Below are 12,048 nucleotides of genomic sequence, written 5' to 3'. Positions count from 1 at the left end.
ATTTCCCCCCTTTTGTGCCTCTCAGACCTGAGAAAGCTGAGGTAAACTTTATGCACATTAATGATGTAGATAGGAATCCTACCAGATTCTCTATTATATTTAAACTGATTATTTTAGTCCAGAAACCTTAGAAACAGTAAGTATATTCCTTTTACTAAGATTAAGGTTCCAGACTCATTAGCCACCTCACATTTACATTATGAATTCTTGCATTCATGCAAGAATGTGTATTTGTACTCTTTATATTCTCATTAACTCTTTTTTTTTTCATTTTTAATTTAATCTTCTATTCTTATTTGTTTATTTATATTTTTTTTTCATTTTTTTTTATTAGGTATTTAGCTCATTTACATTTCCAATGCTATACCAAAAGTCCCCCTTACCCACCCACCCCCACTCCCCTACCCACCCACTCCCCCCCTTTGGCCCTGGCGTTCCCCTGTACCGGGGCACACAAAGTCTGCGTGTCCAATGGGCCTCTCTTTCCAGTGATGGCCGACTAGGCCATCTTTTGATACATATGCAGCTAGAGTCAAGAGCTCAGGGGTACTGGTTAGTTCATAATGTTGTTCCACCTATAGGGTTGAAGATCCCTTTAGCTCCTTGGGTACTTTCTCTAGCTCCTCCATTGGGAGCCCTGTGATCCATCCATTAGCTGACTGTGAGCATCCACTTCTGTGTTTGCTAGGCCCCGGCATAGTCTCACAAGAGACAGCTACATCTGGGTCCTTTCAGTAAAATCTTGCTAGTGTATGCAATGGTGTCAGCATTTGGAAGCTGATTATGGGGTGGATCCCTGGATATGGCAGTCTCTACATGGTCCATCCTTTCATCTCAGCTCCATACTTTGTTTCTGTAACTCCTTCCATGGGTGTTTTGTTCCCACTTCTAAGGAGGGGCATAGTGTCCACACTTCAGTCTTCATTTTTCTTGAGTTTCATGTGTTTAGGAAATTGTATCTTATATCGTGGGTATCCTAGGTTTTGGGCTAGTATCCACTTATCAGTGAGTACATATTGTGTGAGTTCCTTTGTGATTGTGTTACCTCACTCAGGATGATGCTCTCCAGGTCCATCCATTTGGCTAGGAATTTCATAAATTCATTCTTTTTAATAGCTGAGTAGTACTCCATTGTGTAGATGTACCACATTTTCTGTATCCATTCCTCTGTTGAGGGGCATCTGGGTTCTTTCCAGTTTCTGGCTATTATAAATAAGGCTGCTATGAACATAGTGGAGCATGTGTCCTTCTTACCAGTTGGGGCTTCTTCTGGATATATGCCCAGGAGAGGTATTGCTGGATCCTCCGGTAGTACTATGTCCAATTTTCTGAGGAACCGCCAGACTGATTTCCAGAGTGGTTGTACAAGCCTGCAATCCCACCAACAATGGAGGAGTGTTCCTCTTTCTCCACATCCTCGCCAGCATCTGCTGTCACCTGAATTTTTGATCTTAGCCATTCTCACTGGTGTGAGGTGGAATCTCAGGGTTGTTTTGATTTGCATTTCCCTGATGATTAAGGATGTTGAACATTTTTTCAGGTGCTTCTCTGCCATTCGGTATTCCTCAGGTGTGAATTCTTTGTTCAGTTCTGAGCCCCATTTTTTAAGGGGGTTATTTGATTTTCTGAGGTCCACCTTCTTGAGTTCTTTATATATGTTGGATATTAGTCCCCTATCTGATTTAGGATAGGTAAAGATCCTTTCCCAGTCTGTTGGTGGTCTTTTTGTCTTATAGACAGTGTCTTTTGCCTTGCAGAAACTTTGGAGTTTCATTAGGTCCCATTTGTCAATTCTCGATCTTACAGCACAAGCCATTGCTGTTCTGTTCAGGAATTTTTCCCCTGTGCCCATATCTTCAAGGCTTTTCCCCACTTTCTCCTCTATAAGTTTCAGTGTCTCTGGTTTTATGTGAAGTTCCTTGATCCACTTAGATTTGACCTTAGTACAAGGAGATAAGTATGGATCGATTCGCATTCTTCTACATGATAACAACCAGTTGTGCCAGCACCAATTGTTGAAAATGCTTTCTTTCTTCCACTGGATGGTTTTGGCTCCCTTGTCGAAGATCAAGTGACCATAGGTGTGTGGGTTCATTTCTGGGTCTTCAATTCTATTCCATTGGTCCACTTGTCTGTCTCTATACCAGTACCATGCAGTTTTTATCACAATTGCTCTGTAGTAAAGCTTTAGGTCAGGCATGGTGATTCCACCAGAGGTTCTTTTATCCTTGAGAAGAGTTTTTGCTATCCTCGGTTTTTTGTTATTCCAGATGAATTTGCAAATTGCTCCTTCTAATTCGTTGAAGAATTGAGTTGGAATTTTAATGGGGATTGCATTGAATCTGTAGATTGCTTTTGGCAAGATAGCCATTTTTACAATGTTGGTCCTGCCAATCCATGAGCATGGGAGATCTTTCCATCTTCTGAGATCTTCTTTAATTTCTTTCTTCAGGGACTTGAAGTTTTTATCATACAGATCTTTCACTTCCTTCGTTAGAGTCACGCCGAGATATTTTATATTATTTGTGGCTATTGAGAAGGGTGTTGTTTCCCTAATTTCTTTCTCAGCCTGTTTATTCTTTGTGTAGAGAAAGGCCATTGACTTGTTTGAGTTAATTTTATATCCAGCTACTTCACTGAAGCTGTTTATCAGGTTTAGGAGTTCTCTGTTGGAATTTTTAGGGTCACTTATATATACTATCATATCATCTGCAAAAAGTGATATTTTGACTTCCTCTTTTCCAATTTGTATCCCCTTGATCTCCTTTTGTTGTCGAATTGCTCTGGCTAATACTTCAAGTACTATGTTGAAAAGGTAGGGAGAAAGTGGGCAGCCTTGTCTAGTCCCTGATTTTAGTGGGATTGCTTCCAGCTTCTCTCCATTTACTTTGATGTTGGCTACTGGTTTGCTGTAGATTGCTTTTATCATGTTTAGGTATTGGCCTTGAATTCCTGATCTTTCCAGAACTTTTATCATGAATGGGTGTTGGATCTTGTCAAATGCTTTTTCTGCATCTAACGAGATGATCATGTGGTTTTTGTCTTTGAGTTTGTTTATATAATGGATTACATTGATGGATTTTCGTATATTAAACCATCCCAGCATCCCTGGAATAAAACCTACTTGGTCAGGATGGATGATTGCTTTAATGTGTTCTTGGATTCGGTTAGCGAGAATTTTATTAAGAATTTTTGCATCGATGTTCATAAGAGAAATTGGTCTGAAGTTCTCTATCTTTGTTGGATCTTTCTGTGGTTTAGGTATCAGAGTAATAGTGGCTTCATAAAATGAGTTGGGTAGAATACCTTCTACTTCTATCTTGTGAAAAAGTTTGTGCAGAACTGGAGTTAGATCTTCTTTGAAGGTCTGATAGAACTCTGCACTAAACCCGTCTGGTCCTGGGCTTTTTTTGGCTGGGAGACTATTAATAACTGCTTCTATTTCTTTAGGGGATATGGGACTGTTTAGAAGGTCAACTTGATCCTGATTCAACTTTGGTACCTGGTATCTGTCCAGAAATTTGTCCATTTCGTCCAGGTTTTCCAGTTTTGTTGAGTATAGCCTTTTGTAGAAGGATCTGATTGTGTTTTGGATTTCTTCAGGATCTGTTGTTATGTCTCCCTTTTCATTTCTGATTTTGTTAATTAGGATTTTGTCCCTGTGCCCTTTAGTGAGTCTAGCTAAGGGTTTATCTATCTTGTTGATTTTCTCAAAGAACCAACTCCTCGTTTGGTTAATTCTTTGAATAGTTCTTCTTGTTTCCACTTGGTTGATTTCACCCCTGAGTTTGATTATTTCCTGCCGTCTACTCCTCTTGGGTGAATTTGCTTCCTTTTTTTCTAGAGCTTTTAGATGTGTTGTCAAGCTGCTAGTATGTGCTCTCTCCCGTTTTTTCTTGAAGGCACTCATAGCTATGAGTTTCCCTCTTAGAAATGCTTTCATTGTGTCCCAAAGGTTTGGGTACGTTGTGGCTTCATTTTCATTAAACTCTAAAAAGTCTTTAATTTCTTTCTTTATTCCTTCCTTGACCAAGGTATCATTGAGAAGAGTGTTGTTCAGTTTCCATGTGAATGTTGGCTTTCTGTTATTTATTTTGTTATTGAAGATCAGCCTTAGTGCATGGTGATCTGATAGGATACATGGGACAATTTCAATATTTTTGAATCTGTTGAGGCCTGATTTGTGACCTATTATGTGGTCAATTTTGGAGAAGGTACCATGAGGTGCTGAGAAGAAGGTATATCCTTTTGTTTTAGGATAAAATGTTCTGTAGATATCTGTCAGATCCATTTGTTTCATCACTTCTGTTAGTTTCAGTGTGTCCCTGTTTAGTTTCTGTTTCCATGATCTGTCCATTGGTGAAAGTGGTGTGTTGAAGTCTCCCACTATTATTGTGTGAGGCGCAATGTGTGCTTTGAGCTTTACTAAAGTTTCTTTAGTGAATGTGGCTGCTCTTGTATTTGGAGCATAGATATTCAGAATTGAGAGTTCCTCTTGGAGGATTTTACCTTTGATGAGAATGAAGTGTCCCTCCTTGTCTTTTTTGATGACTTTGGGTTGGAAGTCAATCTTATCAGATATTAGGATGGCTACTCCTGCTTGTTTCTTCATACCATTTGCTTGGAAAATTGTTTTCCAGCCTTTCATTCTGAGGTAGTGTCTATCTTTTTCTCTGAGATGAGTTTCCTGTAAGCAGCAAAATGTTGGGTCTTGTTTGTGTAGCCAGTTTGTTAGTCTATGTCTTTTTATTGGCGAGTTGAGACCATTGATGTTAAGAGATATTAAGGAAAAGTAATTGTTGCTTCCTGTTATTTTAGTTGTTAAAGGTGGCATTCTGTTCTTGTGGCTGTCTTCTTTTAGGTTTGTTGAGGGATTACCTTCTTGTTTTTTCTAGGGCGTTGTTCCCGTTCTTGTATTGGTTTTTTTCTGTTATTATCCTTTGAAGGGCTGGATTCGTGGAGAGATAATGCGTGAATTTGGTTTTGTCGTGGAATACTTTGGTTTCTCCCTCTATGATAATTGAGAGTTTGGCTGGGTATAGTAGCCTGGGCTGCAGTTTGTGTTCTCTTAGTGTCTGTATAACATCTGTCCAGGCTCTTCTGGCTTTCATAGTCTCTGGTGAAAAATCTGGTGTAATTCTGATAGGCTTGCCTTTATATGTTACTTGACCTTTTTCCCTTACTGCTTTTAGTATTCTATCTTTATTTAGTGCATTTGATGTTCTGATTATTATGTGTCGGGAGGAATTTCTTTTCTGGTCCAGTCTATTTGGAGTTCTGTAGGCTTCTTGTATGTTCATATGCATCTCATTCTTTAGATTTGGGAAGTTTTCTTCAATAATTTTGTTGAAGATGTTTGCTGGACCTTTGAGTTGAAAATCTTCATTCTCATCCACTCCTATTATCCGTACGTTTGGTCTTCTTATTGTGTCCTGGATTTCCTGGATATTTTGAGTTAGGATCTTTTTGCATTTTCCATTTTCTTTGATTGTTGTGCCGATGTTCTCTATGGAATCTTCTGCACCTGAGATTCTCTCTTCCATCTCTTGTATTCTGTTGCTGATGCTCAAATCTATGGTTCCAGATTTCTTTCCTAGGGTTTCTATCTCTAGTGTTGCCTCGCTTTGAGTTTTCTTTATTGTGTCTACTTCCCTTTTTAGGTCTAGTATGGTTTTGTTCATTTCCATCACCTGTTTGTATGTTTTTTCCTCTTTTTCTGTAAGGACTTCTACCTGTTTGATTGTGTTTTCCTGTTTTTCTTTAAGGACTTGTAACTCTTTAGCAGTGTTCTCCTGTATTTCTTTAAGTGATTTATTAAAGTCCTTCTTGATGTCCTCTACCATCATCATGAGATATGCTTTTAAATCTAGGTCTAGGTTCTCAGGTGTGTTGGGGTTCCCTGGACTGGGCGAAGTGGGTGTGCTGGGTTCTGGTGATGGTGAGTGGTCTTGGTTCCTGTTAGTAAGATTCCTCCGTTTACCTTTCGCCATCTGGTAATCTCTGGAGTTAGTATTTATAGTTGACTCTGTTTAGAGATTGTTCTTCTGGTGATTCTGTTACCGTCTATCAGCAGACCTGGGAGACAGATTCTCTCCTCTGAGTTTCAGTGCTCAGAGCACTCTCTGCTGGCAAGCTCTCTTACAGGGAAGGTGCGCAGATATCTTGTATTTGGACCTCCTCCTGGCCGAAGAAGAAGGCCCAAAACAGGACCTTTCTCAGACAGTGTGTTGCTTTGGCAGTTCCCAGGTGGTACAGACTCTCACCTAAGCAGACTAAATTCCTAAGTTCCTTGGAGTCCCGGGACCAAGATGGCGACCGCTGCTGCTGTGGCTTAGGCCGCCTCCCCAGCCGGGCGGGCACCTGTCCTCCGGTCCGGAAGGTGGCCGGCTGTCCCCGGCCCACACAGGGTGCTGCCTCAGCCCCTCCTCTCATTAACTCTTAAGTGTTGACCATTCAGTTTGATGTTCATGTCAGTACACCAGTGCAGGCAACTTAGTAAATCTGGGATGTTCAAAAATTGTTCAGGTTCCCTGGTGATCCAAAGCTATTGGTGGAGAAAGACAAGCTATTTCTTGAGATCCAATGATTCTCAACCCATGGAATCTCTGTATTCTTTACTGATTTTGTATTAGACATTGTTTCTGCTAGATATGGATTTTCTTTGCTTTCCTATACCAAAATATGTATACATGCATCTGAATGTCAAGACCTAAACCCCTTATTTCACTGTTTGTTTACTGTTCTCTTTAAGCTTCTGACCTTAAATTCTACTTTACAGGGAAAAGTGTAAATTTCTATGGCTTTAGTTTATTCAGTCTATCTAGATCCCTATATCTGTTTTCTTACTGAAGTAGTTGGGGGGGGAGGTCTGTAGTTGACTTAGAAATTATTGTGTAGCCCAGGGTAGTCTCAGCGCTATGGTCCTGCATCAGTTTCTTGAATACTGGGTATGTAGGGAGGAACCAGCATGCCTGGCTTGCCAAGGAATAATTAGTAAAGCAGCATAGGTAGCTATTTGTGGGATCATTTTTATTGGGAGATTTAAGTATTCTGATTCAACCAGTGGTCAGTTAATTATTTGGTTAACAGAGAATACATTACGGAAAGTGCTATGAGAAGTGAGTGTTGAGATCAGAGTAAGACAAATAGGCATGTCTTCCCTTTCTGTGAGAGGGGCCATTGACTTAAATGTAGTGTCTCATGAGTTGGTTTTGATTGGGACTTAAGGAAAATTATTATGTTCAGTTACAAGAGGGAAACCACTTTTCCTTCATAGATAATATTTTTCCTTTATTTCCTTCTGATTTTTTTTTCATTTAACTCCTTGGAACTATAATATAGTAAAATAAACTTACTGATGTTGACCTAATTTTATAGTTCAATGAATATAACACCTTCTGAATAAATACCTGTAGAATGGAATAGCTTTGCATACAGTTTCCATGTTTTTTGTATGCTTTAATTTGTTTTATTTTTTATTTTAGTTCATTTGTGTGTGTGTGTGTGTGTGTTTTCCTTTGAGAAAGGGAAAAATAGCATGAAATTGGTTGGATAAGAAGGTTGGAAGAGTTGGGGAAGGGGAAAGAATACAATCAAAATATATTTTATAAAGATTTTAAAATAGAAAATAAAGTAACTTTAAAACTTTTTTAAAAAATATTTTTTATTACATATTTTCATCAATTACATTTCCAATGCTATCCCAAAAGTCCCCCATACCCTCTCCCCCCACTTCCCTACCCACCCATTCCCATTTTTTTGGCCCTGGCGTTCCCCTGTACTTGGGCATATACAGTTTGCGTGTCCAATGGGCCTCTCTTTCCAGTGATGGCCGACTAGGCCATCTTTTGATACATATGCAGCTAGAGTCAAGAACTCCGGGGTACTGGTTAGTTCATAATGTTGTTCCACCTATAGGGTTGCAGATCCCTTTAGCTCCTTGGGTACTTTCTCTAGCTCCTCCATTGGGAGCCCTGTGATCCATCCAATAGCTGACTGTGAGCATCCACTTCTGTGTTTGCTAGGCCCCGGCATAGTCTCACAAGAGACAGCTACATTTGGGTCCTTTCGATAAAATCTTGCTAGTGTATGCAATGGTGTCAGCGTTTGGAAGCTGATCATGGGGTGGATCCCTGGATATGGCAATCTCTAGATGGTCCATCCTTTTGTCTCAGCTCCAAACTTTTGTCTCTGTAACTCCTTCCTTGGGTGTTTTGTTCCCAATTCTAAGGAGGGGCATAGTGTCCACACTTCAGTCTTCATTCTTCTTGAGTTTTAATTACAAGTTGAAACCACTAAGTTAACCAAGAAGACATTACGTAGGCAAATAGGTATGCATCAAACTCAAGCAAACAATTTCATAGTAAGTGTACTACTGGGCTTCAAGATAGAGATTAATTGTAATTCAGTAACAGTAAGTGATTTCATTACCCTACATTTCCCCATAAACAGGTGATCTAGACAATAATAAATGAAGAGAGCAGAATTAAATGCCATAGTACATCAAATGACCTAACAGGTGCCTATTGAATATTAAACCTCAAACTAAAGAATATACATTTTACTAGAGCCCATAAAGGTTCCTCTAAAACAGACCATATTTAAAACTCAAAAGAAATCTCAACAAATGTAGAAAACTTGAAATAACTGAGTGTATTCTCTGTGGTGACCATGCAATTAAAGAAGATCAACAGCTAAAGAATCCCTAGTATACTGCTTCTCAGCCTGTGGGCTTCCTGCATATCAGATATCTACATCATGCTCCTTATCAGTGCCACAATTACGTTTATGAAGTAACAACAAAATATTTTATGATTGGGGGTCATCACAACATGAGGAACTGTATTAAAAGGTTGCAGCAGTAGGAAGGTTAAGAACTACTACCTAGTAGTTTCACAAACCCAGAGATGCAGAACAAAGTACCGAATTAGAGATGTGACAAAGGAGTAATCAAGGAAAAATTTTTATATTTGTATAACACAAAGGAGTGTTCATGAGTTTTTCTTGAAATGTCATCTTAAACAAAGTTTTCGAGGAGCTGGAGATATCTCAGCGGTTATGCATGAGTACTACTCCAAATGATTTCCAGCGCCCACTTAGTAAAACAGCCCATGACTTCAGTGTCTTCTGGTCTTCAAGGGTACACATATTCTGTATACTCACAAAGACACACAGATCTACAAATAAATAAAAATAAAGATCAATCTTCTTAAAAGAGAATTCTAACACACAGAAAAACACATGAAATTTAATTTTTAAAAATTAAATTGTATCTCATCTTTGTATGATAGAGGCCTTTTAAAATAAGATTTTGTAAAATATTCACATTTTTACTTTTAAGCTAAATTTCAGAATATAGGGAAATGCTTCAATATTTTTTACAATTTTATTTTATTTTGGTAAATTTCAGATGCATATTTTATTTTCTTGTAGTTATTTATACTCAGTTTTAAGTAAAAAGCTTGTCTATGAGATTTTTTTCATTTTTAGAATAGTAATTAATGTGATGTGTAATTTGGAACCACTTGCTGCTGTAAAGATGCTATTTTTAACAGCTGAGATGTGGTAACCATTACAAAGAAGAAAGGTAGAGATAAAAGAACTCACTTCTGTACTAGCACATATGTGGCCTTTTCCCTCTTTCAGCTGAATGCCCCAAACACCTGCTCTTATTTTTCAAAGCAATAATGATGTTTGAATATAAATAATATGGTTCATTACACTAGATCTGCTTAGGAATAAATTTAAACACTTTAAAAATTGTCATCTAATGGAATTCATACTGTGATTTAGCCTACTTGCTATTTCAACAGAATAAGTTCTTAAGCAGGAGTTATATTCTATTTGTCCCACATAAGTTTTTAACTGAGATGAAAAGTACTACATTAGCTTTATTCACATACTGTATATATAATCTGTACTTACATTGATAACCCCAGGTCTTTCAGCTGAATGGGGCCTTAAAGCTTGTACATCCAGTATTTGACTATATTGTTATTCCTTTAAGACAGCAGTATTAGGCACTACTGGTTACTACCAGTTGAGGCTTTACACAGCTGTGTATTTAGCATTTAATCATGCAGAGAATTGCTAATGAGAAAATCAGACTGGACAAAGCACACCCAGTGAATCGGATACAATACCATTTTTGTTTGAGAAACATAAATAAATAATCTTCACACATGAGGGGTTTCATTAATAAGTATTTGTGCCTAGTGCATAAAGTAGACAAATGTTAACAATTTATCTTAACTTGCTACTAATAATTTATCAATATAATTCTTTCATAGAAATCCATGTTCTATTTAAAACAAAACTAGCTTTAGCCATATTTCTGTCGCACCAAATCTCTATCCTTGAATGCAGTAAGTTATAGCAAAGGGACAGCAGTTCAGTTCATGTATTGCAATATGGTTAGGGCTGAGAAGAACCTAATGTATTACCTTTCTAGATGTAGTAAATATTTTATGCTGAAATTTGAGGTTGAATGACAGTGAGGTGTTGAGTCAGAACAATCAATAGCAGCATCGTAATTAGGCTGAAAGGTAAATGGTAGGAGATGGTGATTCAGGACAATTGGGTAGCATACTCAAGGTGTCCTCGGTGCCAGTATTTCTGACTGATTGCAGGTTAGATTATCCAATTATCCTGTAATAATTGGAATTTATTGGAGGAAGTAAATTCTCAGCTTCTGCAGTTCCCAGTTGAGTCATTGTAGGTAGTGACCTAACTTTCCATTGAAGACTTGAGAAGAAAATTGGCCCAACACAAGTAATCTTGAGAAGCTATGTATGCAGAAAAGGCCATTGTTAGGTCTTTTTCTGGAACGTGGCCTTTGGAGACAAGCTGTGCTTCATAAGTTGACACTGCCTGACCTGTGTTCTATAAGCAAGAGTGGATTCAGCATAGGATGCAGGAGTTTGATTATCAGGTTTGCTACCAAGAACTACATTAATTTTCAGGAGAAGTTTCTAGACCAAGTGGTCTTCATAATCAAAGAAAAATGCTGATTCTGTCAATATTAAAAGTATTAGTTGTAGATAAGTTGACTGACATGGTGTTTGTACTTAGTTTTGTAGCATTAGTATAAGAATGGAGGAGTGCCATAGTGTTCTAATAGCAATTAACATTATTATTTAAGTAAATATATAGTATAGCCTCAATGCAGATAGGCGGCATTTTAAAACAACATTTAGAGGAAAATAATCTAGAATTTAAGTATGTTTCTTCTACTAAGTCCAATAACAAACCTTTTTATAGAACTCTTATTTGTATTACAACTAAGAGCTAAAGAGTATGTCTAAACAATATCGGAAGACTGGAATAAGTGCTACAATATTCAGGAACTAGAATTGATATCCTTGACTCACAGTAACCGCTTTTAACCCTTTTCACAAAATTAGTTTGCCTTAATTGTAAATCTTCTATCTCAGCCTTTTTATTCTGAAACCCAGGAAAGATTAAAACAACAACCGTGAAAGGTGAAGGCAGAAATAAGGGACAACTTCTATTCAGTTTAACTGTCAGAGAAGGACAGAAACTCCTCTAGAAAACAAAGAAAAATATACATGACTCAAAAGGACAAAGGCACTTGGGCCATTTAGTATCATTTAGTATCATAGAGCCAGAGCAAAGCATTAACCACAGATTACATCCTTAACCTTGAACGCTGGGCAATCAAGGAAGGGAGCACAACAGACATTCTACAGGGGCTCCTTCAATAATAGGTTGTAGTAGTTACTTCTTTTTGCTAATGTGGCAAAATAACTGACAAAAACAACTTCTAGAGGGAAGGTTTTGTTTCTTTGTTTGTTTGTTCTTACTCATAATTTGGGAGTAGGGTGTGGTGGCAATGGCTTTATGGCAGCAGTTTGAGGCAGCGGACCACATTGATTCTGCTGTCTGGAGAGAGAGAGAGGTGAATGCTTGCACTGAGCTGAACGTCTCCACTTTTATACAGTCTGAAGCCTCAGCCCATGGAATGCACCACTCGCCATTTACAGTGGATGTTCCCAGCCCAACTGACAAAGTCTAGAAACCCCAACACAG

The 12,048-nt window shown here is 38.2% G+C and overlaps 1 protein-coding gene and 1 long non-coding RNA gene across 5 annotated transcripts in view; one reads left to right on the top strand and one right to left on the bottom strand.

Moving 5' to 3' along the window:
* The window catches only part of Ugt8a (UDP galactosyltransferase 8A), a 73,411-nt gene that overhangs the window by 29,454 nt on the left and 31,909 nt on the right, over positions 1 to 12,048 (top strand). The gene's annotated exons all lie outside the window — the stretch shown is intronic.
* Positions 8,630 to 10,043, bottom strand: Gm40145. Its single transcript, XR_867625.3, has 2 exons — positions 9,925 to 10,043; positions 8,630 to 9,176 (listed from the first exon to the last, which is right to left on the bottom strand). It is a non-coding gene; the product is annotated as a predicted gene, 40145 (long non-coding RNA).

This window comes from Mus musculus, chromosome 3 (genome assembly GCF_000001635.26).
Source record: "Mus musculus strain C57BL/6J chromosome 3, GRCm38.p6 C57BL/6J".
NCBI classification, from domain to species: domain Eukaryota; kingdom Metazoa; phylum Chordata; class Mammalia; order Rodentia; family Muridae; genus Mus; species Mus musculus.
This window is presented reverse-complemented; position numbering and strand designations above follow the sequence as displayed.